Source organism: Octopus sinensis, linkage group LG18, assembly GCF_006345805.1.
Source record: "Octopus sinensis linkage group LG18, ASM634580v1, whole genome shotgun sequence".
Taxonomy (NCBI): Eukaryota; Metazoa; Mollusca; class Cephalopoda; order Octopoda; family Octopodidae; genus Octopus; species Octopus sinensis.
The window spans coordinates 21,453,540-21,458,391 of NC_043014.1; the positions used below are offsets into that span (position 1 = coordinate 21,453,540).

Sequence of the window (4,852 nt, forward strand, 5' to 3'; positions counted from 1 at the left end):
GAAGTTCAGTCGACCGCATGGAAAGAGTACGAGATAACCAGGTTATGAATCAACCACGGGTTCGTTTCTTGTCGCAGGCCCTGTATTGTATCTCTGGCCAAGGCACGTAACTCTAAAATATTACGGTACACCACCCGATTGTACATAAATTGACATCCACGAGCATTACCGACTCTAGGTATGAGCTCACTAAGCAGTTGCCAAAGGCCTTACTGGTCTAGGAGCCCAATTCGGGTCAATGTATGTTGTGGCTTACTAGCAGTAAATATATACTATATGGCCCAGAGCATTGATTTGCTAGGAGACTTCACAGGTCTAGGGGGCCCAATTCTGATTTATGAATACTTTTAGTTACGGGTAGTAGATATATACTATATATTTGCCCGGGAGCGGTGGCTACTAAGATGGCCCTGCCCTCGCGATGGTTTATACTTAATAATTCTCTGCTGCAATCGACGCCAGCACTGGAGTATTCACTGATCACTCGACGTTTGACCAAATTTTCGTGCGATAGGCTAGCATTCTATCCATGGTCATATTTACCCCTTCGTCAATTTATCCAAGAAAAAGAGAGAAGTATTGATTTGTGATTAATTCTTGTTTAGAAAGGGAGTTGTGACTATGGCCATAATAACAACCACAACATCCCCAAGTAATACAACCACACCTCCTTCAATAATTGCTGCCACGAAACCCTCCTCTCCTGCCTCCCATGTGGTCCAACTAAAGCAGTCACCCATCGCCCAACACTCCTATTCAGTTACTCCACTTTACTTAGATGAGTCCCGCCCACAACATATATCACGCCCACAATGTTGAACGATGCTAAAATGCATAACATTTTCATAACAAGTGTCACACTTTGCCACGCCCAACGACCAGAATCAAAACAATATAAGAACTTCGAAGTTTAAGTACGTATTTCACTTTTATCAAAAACTTCCCACTTCCTGAGTATTCTGTGAATTATGTACGTGTGTATGTGTGTACACGCGCGCATATACACACAGAGGAAGGCACGTGACCTAGTGGTTAAGATGTTTGGCTAATGATCATAATATTATGGGTTCAATTCCTGTACCGGGTGCGTGTTATGCTCTTGAGCTAGGAACTCCGCTTCACATTACTCCAACCTTCTAGTCGTCGTATCTTGGGTGTGCTACTCATATATATTTTTTTTCTTAAGGGTAGAAGAGTCAGGATGTTGTCTTTGTCTACGCACGTCCACATAAACTAATCAACGAAAGCCATATTCGTTCGTGAGTGAATGCCAGTTGTATGTATGTACTGCAGCTCTAGGTGATCCAAATCGGATATGCAATCTATGTGGGTATCTTTTCAAAACATTGTCTGGTTTTAAAAGCCTCGTCAGATGCCATGATGGTTCTAAGGTGTAAGTACAGGAGGTGGTCAAACTCTGCATCAGGAGTAGACAACCACCACCATGCATGTATGCTTGTAAGGAGTACCACATTAAAGGATTTTTAGTCGAAGAAATCGACCCCAGGATTTACTCTTTGTAAGCCTAGTATTTATTCTATCGGCTTCTTTTGTCGAACCGCCAAGTTACGGGAACATAAACACACCAGCATCGGTTGTCAAGCGATGGCGGGGCACAAATATAGAAACATACTCATAAATATATACATACATACATATATATATATATATATATGTATATTAGAGAGAGAGAGAGAGAGAGAGAGAGAGAGAGAGAGAGTAAAGATTATTTGTCAATATAACGTGGAATCGAATGCTACAGTTATTTAACCCCAGGAAACATCGTCTCCAGCTGGTTATACGACACAATATCTGTGTCTTTTCGAAAAGGGGAATTTACCATCCCCACTCAGCACAAAATAATAATACGTTCTACTGTAGATACAAGGCATGAAATTTTGGGGGATGGGGTAAGTCGATTACATCGACCCCAATACTTAACTGGTACTTATTTTACTGACCCCGAAAGGATGAAAGGCAAAGTCGACCTTGGCGGAATTTGAACTCAGAACGTAGCGAGGTGTGAAATACCGCTAAGCATTTTGTCCAGCGCGCTAACGATTCTACTAGCTCGCCGCCTTAACAACAACAACAGCAACAACAACAACAATAATAATAATAATAATAATAATAACAATAATAATAATAATAATAATGCCTTCTTTTATTTGCTACCAGGGCGAAGGATGAAGGGGACAATAGAAAGACAGACGTAAAGTTTTGGGGGTTTATATATTATGGAATGATAAAAAGAAAATAACAATATACACGGTATACATTAGAAGAAGGGAAGTTTACATAGTATACGACACTTGAAGAAGAAGGGGAAAAGTGATGGTGATACAGAAGGACCTCCTGCAATAATCAAGGAACCCCACCATCCAAGATCACCCTGAATACCAAAGACGAAAGCCCGCTCCAACTCCTTTCGTCTGACTCGAAGGTCTACACTGAGAGTGGTAACATCCACTCTTGCCATTTTCGCAACTCTCACCCACCTTCTGATAAATTCACTCAAGGACTGCACCTGCCTCTCCACCCTCACTTTCCTCCCGAATCCAATTTCGAAAGGGAGGGCTCTTAATTGTTCCAACTTCCGCAGCAGTGACAGCGGGTAGCTCTGACTGACCGAACGAGCTATACTAAACGGTTCTGATAAGTGGTCATTTACTTTGTCCACCGAACAAGTGCCGCTGTGCATTGCAGCAATCCAGCCTCTGAAAACGGGTCCGAAACCGGCAACTTTAAGGACGGCTTCCAAGTAGCAATGGTCGACCCTATCGAAAGCTTTCGACTGATCTAAATTGATCAGGACCCCACCGAAGCCATCTTTAGTTCCCAGCCCGCTCTACGATGTATCACATAAGGTGGAGGTTGTGGTGGATAGACCTGCTAGGGATTGCACACGTTTTTGCCTCCCCGACCAGACTACCAACGACAAGCGTCAATCACTTCGCTAACACCTTGGCCAAAATCTTAAACTTTGTGTTTAACAGAGTTATGGACGGAAAATTCCCTAGCACGTCCTCTTTGTCGGCGTTCTTTCTCAGCAATGTTACCACAGCACTAAGAATTCTTCCGTTCTGCTGCCAGTTACTGTAGACGTCTGCCAAAAGGCTGCCAAATAAATTTGGCGTGAATACATAGAATTCGTAGGGTAGACCATCCAAATCGGACGATTTGCGACTTGAGCAATCGCTCATCGTCTCCCATATTTCAGTGGCTGTAATCGACTTTTCGCAGAATCTCGCATCCGTTACCGAGGTTTATGGTAGGCCGTCCAGATACGAAGTAAAGTCTGCTACCGTCGTCGACCCATCACCCTCCTCAAACAGCCACGCAAGGTACTGCTGAAAAGCCGCACGCATCTGCTCAAAACAAAAAGAAATAGTGATGGGGTCCTCCTGATACAGGAGGACCTCAAGGGATGATCAAGGAACCCCATCATCCAAGATCACCATGAACACCAAGGACAAGTGCCCTTTCCAACTCCTTACCCCCAACTCACAGGTCTACACAGAGAGTGGTACCATCTACTCTTGCCATTTTCGCAACTTGCATCCATCTTCTGATAAATTCACACGAGGACATCTCCCTCTCCATCCTCACTTTCTTCTTCAAGTGAAACTTGAAAAAGTCGATGAAAGCTTTACCAAAGAGGAATGTTTCTGTCCTCATTCCTTTCAGCTTCGTCATCTAGACAACCTCTTTCGTCACAGCCACGAGACAAAGAAAAACTACCTTGCCTGCCCAACTAAAGGAGGGCGGCGGTGCAATCATCACTATGGACTCGGCTGACCAACGGATCCGTCCCACACACGACAGCAGCTGTTCAATATAACTCCATAAGTCAGCAATGCCTGGTCATTGAACGAACGCATGCAGAGCAATTTCGTTGCACTGCACGCATCTCGAACAAGCCCGTCTGACAGCACATCCGTGCCTGTAGAGTTTATCTCGAACCGGTAACGCCCTATTATCCATAATAGTTCCTAATCGAAAAGCCATCCGGAACAGACTAGCCAGTTCGTCTTCGTCGACGCCCAGAGCCTCCCCTAGGACGTCGTCGTCGCAATTCCTCGCCACTAATCCTCTACATATAGCTGAGAACACCCACCGATTCTATTGCCCGACTGATAGAGGACGGTGAGCGCCTGATGACATCCTAGGTGCCAAGCTCCCAGTCTTGGTCTATCCTTCACAAAGACTTTACATCAAGAAAAAAATCATGGACTTCACAGGACAAAACAATGAATGTGTGTGTATGTGTGTATGTATGTCTGTGTGTGTGCGTGTTTGTGTTAATGCGTGTGTGTATGTGTGTGTATGTGTTTGTGTGTGTTGATGTATTGATGATTTGGCGTATAAACAGGTTTAACGTAAAAAAAAACATTTTAACAATGTGTAATCCTCATTAGAGTTGAAGCGTTCGAGAGCTGCTCATGGGTAAACCCCATAAAACCACGTGTGCCCTGACTTCTGAAGCATATTCCTTTTCTCTCATTTCCTCATCTCCGATTACAGGTGTATGCTTAGAGCAGGCCCATTCACTCGCACCATGCTCGCCACTCTCTTACACCTTTGAACGAATCTTTATGTTAGTCTTGAAATGTGAAGAAGTTGATGAGAGATTGGTCAAAGAGGAAAGTTTTTGTCTTCAGACACTTCAATCTCGTCCACCAGACAACCTCTTTCGCCATGACCACCAGGCATATGAAAACTGCCTGCCCTCCACGGTTAAAAGAATGCGGTGGAATGACTTCACGATTGATTCACAATGGATTCAGCAGATGATCTCCAGCAGGTGACTGCAGGTGATCGACATAAATTTACAGGTCAACAATGCCCGGGC

At 44.1% G+C, this 4,852-nt stretch overlaps 1 long non-coding RNA gene across 1 annotated transcript in view; it reads left to right on the forward strand.

The window, feature by feature from the left end:
• Nucleotides 1-1,386: 1,386 nt before the first annotated feature.
• LOC118766936 overlaps nucleotides 1,387-4,852 on the forward strand; it is a 27,430-nt gene continuing 23,964 nt past the window's right edge. The window contains exons 1-2 of the long non-coding RNA XR_005002843.1: nucleotides 1,387-1,397; nucleotides 2,319-2,331. This is a non-coding gene — a long non-coding RNA (uncharacterized LOC118766936). The remainder of the gene's footprint in view (nucleotides 1,398-2,318; nucleotides 2,332-4,852) is intronic.